The sequence below is a fragment of the Diceros bicornis genome, chromosome 5 (assembly GCF_020826845.1).
Source record: "Diceros bicornis minor isolate mBicDic1 chromosome 5, mDicBic1.mat.cur, whole genome shotgun sequence".
In the NCBI taxonomy this organism is placed as follows: domain Eukaryota; kingdom Metazoa; phylum Chordata; class Mammalia; order Perissodactyla; family Rhinocerotidae; genus Diceros; species Diceros bicornis.
In genome coordinates, this window is record NC_080744.1 from 10,677,131 (window position 1) to 10,693,479 (window position 16,349).

The 16,349-nt window shown below is 38.2% G+C and overlaps 1 long non-coding RNA gene across 1 annotated transcript in view; it reads right to left on the reverse strand.

Annotated features, from left to right (window-relative positions):
* LOC131405654 (uncharacterized) overlaps nucleotides 1-16,349 on the reverse strand; it is a 117,249-nt gene that overhangs the window by 42,286 nt on the left and 58,614 nt on the right. Inside the window, exon 6 of the long non-coding RNA XR_009220004.1 lies at nucleotides 3,017-3,101. This is a non-coding gene — a long non-coding RNA (uncharacterized LOC131405654). The remainder of the gene's footprint in view (nucleotides 1-3,016; nucleotides 3,102-16,349) is intronic.

The window sequence follows — 16,349 nt, forward strand, 5'->3', positions numbered from 1 at the left end:
GTTCTGACACATTCCTAAATAAGCTTAGCTTCAAATATACAAGAGAGAAGCCAGATCAAATCTAAGGAAACAGCTCAGAAACACAGTAGATCTATGATGACTAACTGACCTAACTTATGACCTATAAAAATCATTTTTCTTCCAAAGACAACTAATGTACTAGTAGTCACCACTGCGCCAAAACCAGCAGCTTGATAAATCAATTTATTCCAAACTGATATACGGTCCAAACATAATATGGCTTTAAATAACTTTGAAAAATACTTTTAGTCTTTTAGAGAATTTGCATACTTTTAGATGAGACTTGCACAGCATCTTAAAAATACTTCATTAATTCAACAAGTAACTATTAAATTCCTGGTGCATGCACAACACTATGCAAGGTATTGGCAGGCATAAATAAGAAAGCTCTGCCCCTGAGGCATTTACTATCAAAAATAAAATTTACAGAGTAAGAACCTAATATTTATTACTTGCTTCTGATTGCACATATTTATACTAAGTACATAATTAGATGCAATCATCCTGAAAACAAAAGGGAGACTGAATTTTATTTTAAGAAAGCTCTTAAGGCACAAGATGGAAAAAAAATCATTATGTGAACCAAATGCCAGGAGCCAAAAATTCAGTCTAAACTATCAATACCAAAAAAAGACTACAAAGACAACTGTAAAACCTTATGTATAAGGGTAAAAAGAAGTGATAATCACAGACTATATAGAAAAAAAATCACTGTGTGAAGTACTCTAAAACTTCAGGTATGAAAGAAACCTGAAGGATTACCTAATACAACTCCATGATTTTATGGATTTAAATAATAATAATTTAAAAACCACCAGATACCTTCTTATTAGTGTCATAGGAGACATTGGTCTCTTGTCACATGACTATCTGCTTTCTCCACCATATATGCCAAAAATAGTCACTTACATTTTAAAAGCCTGGAAGTATTATATCTTTTCTTTATAGTGTTTGAACTCCCTTAACTCTAAGTACAGAGAATAGAAGAGAAGACAAAAATACTCGGATTGCCAGTGTGCTGGCCATAGGGTGATAAGTATTTCCCCAAACTGCATCAACAGGATGGGGTGATGGGGAGTAGTCACAGTGTAAAGCCAGGACCCTGGCTGATTCAGTGAAATCCTTAGGCATCCATCAAATTCCCATAGCCCTGTTCCAGGAGGTAGAAATGGCGTGATCCTTGGCTTCGTGATCCCTTGCGTTAAAGCTAGACCAGAAGGCATCGTGCTGCTGCCTTGAGACACTGGGGTGGTTCTTTTAGGCAGATAGCACTGATTCTAAAGAGGAATATTTCTGTCTTTTTCTCTCCTCATGTTTCAGCCTCCTCTCCCTGCTCCACCCCCAACAATACATCCCACCAGCCCAGATCATTGTTCCTGGAAAAACCAAATCTTTCCACCTCACCATTTGTGCTAGTCTCCTCACCTGGCCTATTCAACTTCAGTCTCGTGTTTCTCTTCCATTCTTATCAAATATCTATTCACACTTGGCATTAAGGAAGATAGATACATAGCAAAGTAAATAAAAATATTCTCCACATTCTTACATAGTTATTAACACTCTTTGTGGAATTATATCACACCCATAACCCTCATTCCCACCCACCAAAAAGTGCCATCATATCTTCGGTATTTTATGTAATGGTAGGAACTTTTTAATCTTATTAATTTCATGACATTCAATGAGGTGATCAGAATCACGCCAAAGTGCTGCAGAAAAACAGGAGAGAGCCATTGCTTGAGGACTTCAGTTAAAGACAGATAACGGTATGCATTACTCCCGATGTTTATAACGTATATGAATTGAATTTTGTGAGTAACAAACTTGAGCTAGAGAGAGAATTCCAGGTCTTACTTCTAGTTTCCTAACCTTCAGTGTACAGCTTATAATGTTTGATAGTGCCAATTCATTTTCCAACCTGAGGTTAGGTTACGAGAACAGCATTCATCCAAAATATGGAATCATACTGGGACTATTGTACCATAATTACAAGTTGCTCAAAGGTGCTTCGTGATTCACAAGCCCCATTCACAACTATGCACTGGGAAAAAAAATTCTCTCACTCTGAAAGCCTGGCATGATTCACGGAAGTCATCTTTTCCGTCCCACTCTCTTCTAGCAATGCAAAATAGCAAAGCCAAACCCTCCCAGAAGACTAGCAGCATAAGTACCAAGAGCCTGGACTCTGTACCTGGAAGATGGATTGTAGACCTATCTCTGCCACTTCCTAGCTGTGAGACCTTCGGCCTCAGGTGGGACTAGCTATAGGACCCTGTGTGCCTTAGTTTTCTCATCCCCAAAATAGGGATGATAATATTACCCACCTAGATTATCATAAAAATTATATACATTGTTATATGTAAATCACTTAAATCAGTATTTAGCACATTGTAAATGCTCAGCAAATTTGTTGGAAACATGAACATTGTGGTAGGGAGTGATTAGGAGGAATATTCTCATATGTCAACAGTCCTCCATCTCACAAACACACAATACAGTACTTGATAATGACTTCGCCTCCAGTTCAGAATTGCTACAAAAATATTCAGAGTACGGATTATTGTCCAGGAAGTTATTCATACTAGTGAGAATGGATTACAGACAGTAATGTACATATATATGACATACATGATCATTTCATTTCTGAATTCTGTCCAAGATGATAGCAGAGAACATATTAGCTAAAATGGTGAAGGAGTTGGAAGGCAGAGATAGGAATTCAAGGGGTAAGTCATCTGTAGTTTTATGAAGCATTGGGGGCCCAGAGAACAGAGAAGGTGAGATGCCACAAGACCAATGAGGAGCCTACCCACCCTCACTGGAGGGTCTGACAGCTTGGATCCATATTCTAAACTTATGACTATCGACTTCCATGCCATACATCTACCTTTTTACAAGAATAAAAGCTATAAGCAAGTCATGCCAAGATGCACCAGGTGTACAGTCCACTTTCTAACTTGGTGTTTTATGAGGAGCACCCCCACCATCCACTCACCTGGGTCGCTTCATACCCCAACCAGAATGTCAGTGGTGAGCAGGTTAACTCTGAAATCCCATCATCTCCTCCATCATTTGAGTGTCTAGGTGTAACGATAAAAAGCAAGTGGAACAGTGAAACTGGTGGTTCAACTTTACTAGCCTGGTTGGTAAAAGAGTAGGGATAGTCAGGGAGTTACTACTAAGGGAAAGTTAATAAGACTTTGAAATTAAAACCTAACACAAATTTTAAAACAATTTTTAAAGATGTCAGGTAAAGAATTACTTTACCAATTAGTTAATACATTACTTCAGCATTGCTTCTCAGTGTGAAGACTACAAATCCTACCCTTTTATATTCCCAGAACCAACAGAAAGCCTTGTACTCAATAGGCCATTGAGAAACATTTGCTATTAGTGATTATGATGATATATATGTATGAATAATTTATGGTACACCTTACACATATATTTGTGTTGAGTACTTTAAATGCATCAACTGTAATCTTCATAACAACCCTGAAAAATATAGATAGCATTAGTCTCTCTTTATAAGGAAACTGCATTTATGAAAGGCTACATTTTCGACCAAGGTGACATAGATTAAAAATGGAAAAGTCAAGTTTCAAACCAAGGTCTGTATTGAAGATGCAGTGTGTTCAAAACATAATATTCCAGGATAGGCCACAGCAATAATATGTCTCTAAGCACCTAAGTTCTTACTGGTAAATAAAGTACCCTGTTTCTAAATTCCTCTTCAGAACCCTTGCCAAACTAAATAATACACGAACCAGAAACAAAGAACCACATTCCAATTCACTGGTGATGAAAATTATTTATGATAGCAATTCTAAATATATTCCTTATAGTTTATTTGAACATGGCACCAGTTTGCAGTTCTGACTCATTAGAACTCAGAACAGTGTTCTGATGGCCTATCTCCTTCCTCTCCTCATTCTTGTCAATATTATCATTAATCACATTTTTCAATAAAGAATCAAGATAACAAATTCTAAAATATAAATTGTTTGTTGTCATTTATTCTAACAGTCCCATCATATTCACATTCATAGGCTTACCCTCGAATTTGTAGATAAATGTCATTAAATTCCTTTTTTTTTTTTTAACTTTTATTTTTATTTTTTTTGTGAGGAAGATCAGCCCTGAGCTAACATCCATGCTAATCCTCCTCTTTTTTTTGCTGAGGAAGACCGGCTCTGAGCTAACATCTATTGCCAATCCTCCTCCTTTTTTTCCTCCTCCCCAAAGCCCCAGTAGATAGTTGTACATCATAGTTGCACGTCCTTCTAGTTGCTGTATGTGGGACACGGCCTCAGCATGGCGGGAGAAGCGGTGCCTCCGTGCGCGCCCGGGATCCAAACCCGCACTGGGGCCGCCAGTAGCGGAGCGTGCGCACTTAACCGCTAAGCCATGGGGCCGGCCCATAAATTCCTTGAATTGATAATCAGTTATAGCAGATTCTAACTAAAGAGTGAACTACATTTTCATTACTATGATTATAAAAATCTTAATTTCCAAATAAGTGCTCAATATATACTTTCATTTTAGTTCTAGAAAATAGTAACCTTGTGATGCATTTTTATGAAAGCATGGAACATATATCAGTAGCACAAATGCTACCAAAATTACCTACTGATAAGATTTTTATAAGAGAAATAAAAAGCAATGCTCTAAGCATCTTTTTTTTCAGAGCTTCCTATTGAATCATAGAATTTTATCAATGGAAAGCACATTAGGAATATTTTATCCAAGTTCCTTAATTCTACAGATTTAAAAAAATACAGGCTCAACATGTCTAAGAATATAATGGTAAAGCTTCAGCTTTCTGTATAAAAGATGACAATAAGATTAGATTTTGTAAAAAAGAAATCTTTGTAGGTTTTAATTGTACTATTACTACTTCTCACTGCATTTTTCCCACATTAAAACCAAGGTTGCATCATTTCTTTCTGATGAAATAATGGAACTTTTCATTGAAACTGTAAAATTATCCAAGTTCTTCTTACAAAAATGTGTGTGTCACATATTTCAGTTGTGTACTATGACATTTAAAGTTTGTGATGGAAACAAGAGGGTTGATTTTAAGAAATATACACAGAAGCTAGAATCAACAAGATCTGGCAACTGAGGAGGAGATGAGAAATTGAGGTTTGTACATCCTAGACAGTAGCTTGAAGAAGATAGGAAATAATAGGAAACAAGAGTTGAACTGATGAAGGAGAGAATACAGGACGTAGAAAATATTAGTATATTGAAAGTTGATGTGGAACATTTTCCCCAGATATTTTCTACATGAAACTGGCTGGTGTGTCAACATGGTAAAAATTTTCTTAAATCATCATCACAGGCAAGATTTGATGCTATGTGCTTGAGTACTTACATGAAGAGAACAAACAATACGATTGGTCATTTAAAATACAATCAGGACGAGTTTATCTTCAAAGTGGATAACGCCTCATTTTAACAGGAATCCATTTTGAATCAGATGATAATTATAAAATTTATTTTGTCAACTTACAATATTGTATTAATGAGCCTAAGCCTATAAAATGTAACAAGTATCTTCTTTATAAATACTATATGCAAGATTTATAGTCATAACTTTAATACATACAAAATTCAAAACATAAGTTTAAATATGTGAACTTGTTTAACCTATTAGAATTCTCAAATAAAATGAAAAATGTCATTAACTAAGAACAAAACCGCCCAAAAATGAGGTTAGGGGTAACGGAAAAGCAACAGCGACATCTGCTGTCTGTTTTTATAGTTTCCTTAAACTTATCCTTTACACTTCAAATTTTTTCCTTCAATTTTCTTTTATATTTATCATTGTCATATCTACAATGTAAGAAATGCTTTGATGACTAAGCACATCCTGTCTACTCCGTGGATTTGTTCCCAGAGAATAATTGGAAGCAAACTATTTTTGAACATCTGATCTGTGTCATGGATATGTAAATACACACACCTTTAAACACTCTGATCAGAGATTTCACCAAAATTTAGAATGTATAATAATGATATCCACGAACTATTGAGAAGTTATATTAACAGTTAACAGAAGCAAGTCTTATTGCTGCTATTTTTTATGTTCCACCAGTAATGTTTTTTAAAAAACAAAATAGGGCTGCCCTGGTGGCCTAGTAGTTAAGTTTGGCATGCTCCACTTCTGCAGCCTGGGTTCGGTTCCCAGGCACAGACCTACACCACTCGTAGTGGCCATGCTGTGGCAGCGGCTCACATACAAAATAGAGGAAGATTGGCAAGAGATGTTAGCTCAAGGAGAATCTTCCTCAGCAAAAATAAATTAATTAAATAAAATTACCTTTAATTTCTATGATATTATATGATGCATAAGGCAGTTATCATGACATAGCATTTAGATTCCTCTATGGAAGAAGAACAGAAATGCACAGTTTTAGAACTGGAAATCCTTAGGTTGCTTTCACCACCATCAGTACCATCTTACAAACAAGAGGTGTGGGCAACAGCGTATGCATCCTTCCTGGACGTGTGACATCCCAGCATCCCACCTCATGATTGCTGAAATACCACAATTACAGAGTCACTTCCTTGGTTAGTGAATTTTTTGTGAAGTTCTTATCTGTTCCACAATACTCATTTTCACCCTAGAAGAATAAGACATGGGGCCACTAAGGATCAATAGCTCCCTGGAGGGAGCGAGTTAATCAGATCAATTTTCTGTTTGACAGCAAACTGGTAAGCATTTTAGTTGGAGGAGAAAGGAGGATGGTTTTGTTGTTAGGACACTGGCCCAAGAGGGCAGGCAGGGTGTGGGGAAAACTGAGTCATCAGGGAATAAGGACACTAAGTACTTGGTCAAGGGTCAGGAGGGAAAACATCACAGAAAAGAGAGGTAAGATAGCACCACAGACATACCTGAAGTGCTTTACAATTGTGCTCGATTCCCAAAGTGCCTATAAAACAACCTTCACATGGAGACCGAGTAAATAGTGACAAAGAGCTGTGAAACAATGGAAAGTAAAGTACCAAGAAGATTCCTTAATTCTTAAGCCAGTGATACAGGACCGGAAAAGCACAGGAAAGAATAAGTGTCGCCAGTACATTTGTCTTATTTGGGCAGAGAGGAGTTTGTTTTTCTTATTGGTTTAAGAAGGAAAGGGCACTATTCAGTCTAAAGCAGGATAAGTGACCTCCTGCCACAAAACAGAATCTGTGGAAGCTGATCTCAATGTTCCACATGCGAGAAAGCAATGCATACACGAAAGTTACTGGTTTGATAAAAGAAAATCCATTTTTAAGATCACAGTATAAAAAATCCTCTATTGACAAGAACAGTTTTCATTCTAGGGAAAAGTGAAATTCAAGAGCTCATATGAGAGAAAGAGATCATTTGCTCGGTCTATTCCTGCCTGAACAGACACATTCTAAACTGATCATCAGTGAAGAATAGGATAAATTCTTATAATTCAGGAATAAATGTGCCTATGCTCTTAATCCTGACATTGGAAGAAAATTTATGAAGAACCTTTACACAAAAACAAATTTTCTCAGGTATCCAATAGAGGCAGTATAGTTCAGGAATCTAAGGTCATGATGAATGTCCCAAGCCCATGAAGTAACGTTTCTCAGTGAAATCATTATTTGATCATTTAATCTCCAAAAATAGCATCATCAAGCAGATGATCAAAATTGCCACTGGAGAGCACACTGGATATGTACAAAGATAAGTCATGGACTCTGCACCATAGAGTTTTCAATAGACAAATAGGACATAAACATATGCAAAAGAAAAAAATTATTCTTGCCTGTGATTTTCTGGTCCTGCATCACTGGTTTAAGAGTTGAGGAATCTTCTTGGTTCTTTGCTTTTCATTGTTTCATTCTTTGTCACTATTTACTCAATATCCATGTAAAAATTGTTTTATGGGCATTTTGAGTACAGAATAGGCACCAAGTCAGTTTCCTATAGGGAAATTAGGAAAGGCTCTATTCAGAAGGAAAATGGGATGCCTTTGAAAATGAGAAGGCATTCAAAATGTGGACACAGGGGAGGCTGGCATTTTATGTAAAAAAAAGAAGCAAGAGGAAGAGCTATAAAACAATATGGCATGTTAGGGAAATCTAGTTCGCTACGGCTGAGCATGGGACATGAGGAGGGAAGGAGTGACACATGGTGCTGAGGGGGACACAGGAGTCAGATCCCAGAAGGGTCGGTATGACATCAATATCAACTGTATACCTATTTTTTGTTGTTTTGATTTTTAGGTATGAGACTAAAGAAACCTTCTCAATCATATTTACTCACAAGTAAAGGGTTGTAGATTTCCTCCCACTGATTTGGGAAAAGAGGAAAATAATACATAATAAAAAAAAATGAATCTTTTTTTTATTTTTTTCATGAGGAAGATCAGCCCTGAGCTAACATCCATGCCAATCCTCCTCTTTTTGCTGAGGAAGACCAGCCCTGAGCTAACATGTATTGCCAATCCTCCTCTTTTTTTTACCCCAAAAGCCCCAGTAGATAGTTGTATGTCATAGTTGCACATCCTTCTAGTTGCTGTATGTGGGACGCCGCCTCAGCCTGGCCGGAGAAGCTGAGTCGGTGCGTGCCCGGAATCCGAACTAGGGCTGCCAGTAGTGCAGCGCGAGCACTTAACCACTAAGCCACAGGGCCAGCCCCAGAAAAAATGAATCTTGATAAATCATTCCCAAAAATTTAACAGTAAAATAAATGAGAAGATGAAAATGAGGATAATATCCTAATAAATGCAAAAAGTTTCATCATTTTAAATGCCTTCTTTGCATACTTAGTGCCTTAGCAGTGTTTATCAGTAAGTATATCAGTAAGTTTACAGCCTTAAAAACAACTGGGAAGATAAACCATTCAGAGACATTTGTTGTCTTCATTAAACAGTCTTTCTGGGCACACAGCTGGAAACTTCCATTCATTCAGCACTTTTTCATGGGTGAAATGGTCTTAGTCCTCTTTCAACTGCATGTGTGCCAAGACTTAATAGGTCTGGACAGACATCTGGTTAGGGCTATGAGAGCCACCTGGGCTGCAGAAAGATTTTTGGTTCCAGCAGGAAAACGTTATGCGTTTTTTTCTCACGACTCCATCTGTGACAGGCAGGTGCCTCCTGAAATGAGAATTTAAGTGATCTTTGCTGGGAAAGCCCACACCTGGAGTCATGATAAAGAAGAACAAAGAAGGTGAGATATTGGTCCAAGTCAGTGATAGCTATGATTGAACTATCTCTTAGGTACCATGTGTCTTGCAAACTCTATAATACTACTTGGAATCTGAATAACGTGGAAGAATAAAGGAAGAGCACAGTAAATACTAAAGAGACAGCAGTGAGGAAACCTGGGCTCATAGCGAGGTCCTTTAGTACCAGTATCTTTGACTTATATAGGTATACATATATGATTCTTGTTACTTATAATGTAATTAAAAGAAGAGAACAGAAGGAAAATACATTAGAAAAAACTTAATTGTTTATCTAGTCTATACTGCACTCTTGCCTAGACATACAAGTATTTCCATTAGGACACAAAAACCTCTTCTATACAATAATATGCAAGACTTCATCCAGAGAGCTCCTCAACATCGTTCATTTGCTATTCCTATTTCATTCTTTCACAAACAAAGCCACTTCTAACAAGCTCCCAGATGACGCCAACACTGCTGGTCCATGGACCATACTTGGAGGATCAAGGCTTTCCAGCATAATGAGCATAATTCACCTGTCTTAGGAAGATCTCCCTAATTCCTATATAGAAGAGATCCACCCAGGAGACTCATTAGCCTCTAGCCCATGACTCCCTTATGGAGCACTCATGTTGTTTCTCTGGCTTTCTTCGTTAAATGTGCATCCTCCATCGTAACTTCCTCATCAAATTCTATGCTCTGAGCAGAGCAGTTAAATCTACATTCAATGACAAGAGGCAGTGTTACTTAATGGCATCAACGAGGAGTCTACAGTCAGACAGCTATAAGTCCAAATTCCACTCCTGCCTACCTTGCTGAGTGACCTTGGGAAAGCATTTTAACCAGTCTAAACCTCAATTTCCTCATCTGTAAAATAGAGATGACAATAGTAAATACTTCAAAAGTTTATTTTGAGGATTACGTAAGATAATCCATGTGGCATTACCTGACGAACACTCAAAAAATGCTAGTTATTAATATTATCACAATGTTGCAGCATCTACAATGCATCTAATATATACTCACATCTTTATTGATGATAGAATTTGAGACTTGAAACTCACAAGTTGATTTAGTCTAGTAGAACGCTTTGCTTTGCACATCCTCTAGGTATATTAATCAATTTTTTTTCTTACAAATACTGAGTGAAGATCAACACCTCCAATATTTACACGTATATTTTAGCATCAGGGGTATTTATCATTCTTTTGGGCCACCTACCACCTTAAACTCTCTATTAGTCAGGGCTTTCACTTGCAAACAATAGTATTGAATGAAGCTAGTTTTAGCAGAAAGGGACTTATAGAAGAATATTAGCTAGCTCACAGAATCCCTGAGAGGGCCAAAGACCAAGGCTTGGAGGTTCACAGACAGAATCAGTAAGCCAAGAACAACACAGTAAGAAACAAGGCACAGCTACCCTGTGGGTCTGTCCTAAGACACTCCATTGACAGCCCCACTCACAAGTTAGTACATTTGGTTTTGAATGCCAAAATTCCCCCATAGCCACTCTGAAAAAAATCACCTCCTTCACAATCATGCTTGTAGAAGGTCAAGTCTCCCTGTATGCTGCCACCATCTAACATGATTTGACTTTCTATCCCAGTCTTGTACATGTGCTCTACGGTGGCAATGAGCCTGGGAATGTAATCTGTCGCTTCCCAGACAGAGACTATGTAGAAGAGGGTTGGAACAGGTGTTAAGTGAGCTGACCCATAGTATTCACCACAACCTACTCCCTATATTTTGAAGATTCCCCACCTTAGGAGTATTGGTAAGTGGCAGAGCCTGCCACAAACTATAGAAAAGAAAATGCCAGATACTCACTTTCATAGTGGCCCTCACAGCTGAAACATGGGCCCATGACCTAAGTTCCACCAATCAGATGTATCCACTCTAGATTTTGAATTGTGAACCAGTGATGCAAAGAAGAGGAGAAGGTGAGCAATTTACTCTGGTAATGACAAGCGATGGAGCGTGGTAATATTCCTAGGGTGGCAATGGCAGCAGTGCTAGTGGCCCCAGTCCAAGGTCCATTATTACTGCTGTCAGCGATGCAAAGTACAGCACCCAGTCTTGGCAGCAGCAGCAATGGTGTCCTTATGATTTGGAGCATTGTTCCTGGCTCTGTAGCCCTGGATATTCTGACCAACCAAATGTCCTAATAATTAATTCATTTTCTGCTTACACTGCATAGAGTTGCTTTAACTAAGAACACTAACTAACACATAAATTGGTACCAGTTGCAGCTGCAGGCAATGGTCCATCAGAAAAATAGAGTTGGATATCTGGCCTGGTTGGAAATAAAAACAATGGAAATCCAGTCAGTATTAAGAGATGGGTATCTGGAAGCTCATGGCACAAATTACCGAATTATCACTTTAAAGAAGTCCTCATTGAAGGCAAGGCTAGTAAGGACCACATAACCCACTACCACAGCAGTGAATGACAGGCGTGAGGAATTCAAGAACCGTGGGGCATGGAAGCTGCTTCTAACAGCGCCACACTGTTGAAAGGAAAAGAATGACAAGCTGAAATCACAAATTCTTGGCTAAAGGCATGAAGTGAAATCCCGAGTTCCTCTGACTGCTAAAAGAATCTCATCGCTTTCAGCCACAGGGCTGAGATAACTGAAAATCAAACTCAAACTTTGATCCTGCAGGTCTCTAAGCTATAATGTCAGTTGAATTCACAGCCCACTGCGATCACTTATGTGTAAGTCAAGGCATAGAACAAAACTGAGATATGGAATGGGGGAAAATGGATGAATTTGGATGTCATATGTACCCCAAACACACCAAATCCCATGACAGGCCCTTGTGACCAAGGAAGTCTCACTCCCCTTGTCAGGTGAGGAGCAGAAGGAATAAATTATCTGTGGTGATGGAGGTGGCTGTCACAAAAATCAAGTTCTTTAGGTAGCAGGGGTAGCAGAGCTAATGGCAGCTTCCAGAGTCCATTGCTAGGGATGTCAACAGTGCAAGCTGCGGTTCCCAGCAGCCGTATCTGCAATGTCTCATTCTGCAGCATGATTTGGATGGTTGTTGCCATCTACATAGGCCCAAGACTGGTTCTCTAGCTCAATGTCCTTTGAATAAATAATTTTCTTCTCAAATCAGCCAAATTTGGTTTCTGTTGCTTACAACTAAGAACTTGTATGCTTAGAAATTTCAATAATGGCTTTTTATTTTACCCTTGACCCTGTCCCTAGCCCCCAAAAAAATGTGGTCAGAAAGTAAAACATTTCAACTCTGTTTGATTGCTTTCGAACAATAAGTCCATAACTGGTCTAAATTTTCCTTACAATAAGAACTCATGCTTCAAGTGACAGGCTCCCTGCCTGGAAAATTTAATAAGAGATTCATGGCTGTTTGCTACTTACAGAGAAAATTTATTCCCTTACACCTTTATCCATCCTTGTCTCTTTTATATGCAATATTATTATTCACAGTTTTCCAGTGAATTACCAAAGAAGAGGCAAACACGAACTGCTCCCTATGTAGCAGCAGTCATCTAATTTATCAAATCATAACCTACAAATCCCAACATGAGCAATTGCTTGGTCGGTCTAACACCATGACAAACTAAATGTCTAATAAACAGTCACAATCCCTTAGAAAATTTACAGCAAAGACTTTCAAAACCTCCAGCAAAGGGCATTATTGGTGTGATAGCAAAAACCATAGATCAAATGGAGCCCTAACACCGTTGGTAAGGCTATTCAAGTTCTTGAAAATCAGACTATTAACGCATATATTTGACTTTTTTTTTTTTTTTTGAGCTGTAAAGAAAGAGAAGTTGTTTTGCTGCATTAGACCCATAATAGGTGGCTATTCTCATGGTTACTCCATTAGGCTGTTTATGCACCTCTCCATATTTGCTCCACCTCACCATCTCCTGGGCCTCTTGGATGCTTGTTCAAGGAGCACCCAGCCACCCACCAGCCCCCATCTTCTCATCACCTAACACCACTGCCCGTCTCACCCAGGAGAGCTTCAGCATGGCCTTCATCAGAGATACCACAGCAGTAGCCACAGTGGCTCCTTCTTGTCATTCAAGTGTCAAAGCTCTCTCTCTCTCTCTCTCTCTCCCCCCTCCCCCTCCCTCTTTTATTTTCATCATAACACTATCACTACTTGATATTCTTGTTCATGTGAGCTCCATGACACCAGGAATTTTATCTGTCTTGTTCAACACTGTATCCCAATACCTAGAACAGTCCTCAGAACACAATAGGAACTCTACTAATCTTTGATGAATAACAAAAGATTGAAATTTTCCCATTGGGTTTAGTGGCAAACAGGTGATGAGTGACCTAGCAATTTCAATAGAGTTCTGATGAAGAAGCCTAATTGGAGAGGATGGGAAGTGAGAAAATGGACCCACAGAGTGCAGTTCTTTTTATTTTTGCTGAGGAAGATTCACCCTGAATTAACATCTGTTGCCAATCTTCCTCTTTTTGCTTGAGGAAGACTCACCCTGAGCTAACATCTGTGCCAATCTTCCTCTATTTTGTATGTGGGGCTCTGCCACAGCCCGGCCACAGACGAGTGGTGTAGGTCCCCACCCAGGAACTGAACCTGGGCCACTAAAGCGGAGCCTGCCAAACTTAACTGCTAGGCCACAGGGTCGGCCCCCAGAGGATGTAGTTCTTTAGAGAAGTGCAATTGCGATGGGGAATTGTTGGAAGGGTGAGGTAGATATAGGGAGGCTCTTTAAAGATGAGTGGATGAGGACATTTAAATGCTGATAGGCGGGGAAGAACTCAGGATTCAGACAATTCTCAGCTGTTATTCTTAGCTCATCCATTCACTCATTCTCTTGGGTTTAGGGAACCAAGTGAAACTAATAAAATGACTAGCATACACTCTTTAGGAAAAGCACATGCTGTGGGAAATTGTCTCGATAACCAAGATATTTGTGTGACGGCGCCGTTTATGAATGCAGTGAAGTGAATAAGCAAGCGGAACTTTTGTCATTAGCCCTCAGTCGGACAGCAGTTTTCCAGACAAATTCAATCTCTCTGACTCTCAAAGAGCAATTTTATGTTGAAAGGGCTGTATGTTCAGGGAAAGACTTTTAATATTAAACCATAGGACCAAGGAGACTACAATGGCTAATGTGATGAATAAAAAATAGAAATAATAATTGTTTCCTCTTGTAAAAAACCTGCTTTAGGTAGCAGGGGTAAAAGCAGCTGAAGGTGAAAGCCTTTCGGTGTTGATTATTTTCAAATTGTTCATCCACTCCATACAATATGGCAGTTTTTAAAGTGTTCAATTTTTGCCCTTTTATTCTTCCAAAGGAAACTCTACTTATTCAGATAAAATTTCTTAATTAAGACAAAATTTTCATAGTGTAACACAGTCATCTTAGGTGAGCTCTATAGGTGGTCATCCCAGAGGAGACAGTAGAAATGGGTGATATAACAGTAAAAGCACTTTAGGTCTATATTTTAAAATTTATAATTCTGTTTATAAAAGTAAGACAAATAAGAAGGCAGGCCAAGAATATGCACCTGATTTCTATTCCTGTCTGAAATATACCTAGAATTAATATTTAATAGTTCATTTTAAAAAAATAAAAAATCCATATGAGGTATAGAGAATAAGAACAAGTGCTCACAGTATATCTGAAATAACAAAGAAACCCTAAAAGACAGAAGGCAGCTGGAGTTGGAAGTATGATGGAAAGCATGGTCCAAACACAGCAAAACAGAAGCCGAAACAACAAAGAGAGATGCTGGGGCTACTCCAAGCTCTGAAGTGGCAAACAGTGGTGGGAGAAGAGGGCCTGGAAACTGCTCAGTTTATTTTTAGGAGAACCACACTTAGTGCAGCCAGGTGGGTCAGCAACTCTGGGCAGATTGTCAAGATGGTCACAAATCTTTCCCCTCCCTGCATTTCCACCCTTGCAATGTGATGTGGCAGCTCCTCCCATTAAGAAGTGGAATCTGGAGGCCCGCCCGGTGGCGCAAGCAGTTAAGTGCGGGTGCTCTGCTGCAGCGGCCTGGGGTTCACCTATTAAGAATTTCTATTAAGAATAGAAATTCATATTGCTTTATTACACCCAGCTATAAGCTATCTATCCAAGAAACATTCAAAACAAAATGACTCTGAATAAAAATATGCAGACATTAAATGCTTTTTAAAAGTAAGTACATCTGAAACTAATGTAATGTTATATGTCAATTATACCTCAATTAAAAAATAATTTATTTTAAAAAATTAACAGTAAAGTAAGTATGGTAAATCAGACAAATTATAGTTAAAAGTCAAAATATAAAGCGGGTATATGTATACATAATTAGGATGTTTCATATGATAAAATATACAGTCAAGATACATCATGAAATTCTAGGCATAGTCTTAAAATATACAAAATCCTATAGAAATGCAAAAATAAGTCTACAATCACAGAAGGATACTATAACATTCTTCTCTCAATTCATGACAAATCAAGTACACAAATATAAGTAGGGTTATAGAAATTTTGAATAAAACAACTAACATTGGATCTAATTGACAAGCAGAAAAGGAATATAGCATAATCTGCTTACTAAGTCATGCTGATTGGAATTTTAACAATGACCTTAGAGTTCATATAATTCTTCTCCAAATGTATTTCTGGCATTGAGAGCTGTTTGAAATCAATAACTCATATCACTATTAGACAAATATTATAAAACACCTCCTCAGTGTGAAGATGATAGCACCTCCGGAAAGTTAACAAGCGCATTGGGAAAGAGGAAAGGCTTGAGTTTGAAGGAACGCTATAAAACAGTGGCAGATGGTAAAGCCATTCTTTGACACGGAAAATTGGGAAACCAATGCATTTAGAGAAGGAAATATAGCACGTATCCTATATCTATTACTGAGTTTAAAAGGTGTAACTATAAAATGGAATGACCTTTTGAAGTCCTGGGCTCACTGAAAACTTTGACGTTTATAAGCACATCTGTTACAAGCCAGTCATTCTTTTTTCCCTTACTATTGCACACACAAATAACTGTATTATTTTGCTCAGCAAATTTGATTTAGCCCAAAGTTGAGTGAGTTAAAGTGATAGTGAAACACGTTGCAAAATAATTTCTAAAGGAAAAAGTCTGATCTGACCAGTAAAATCCCTTTAA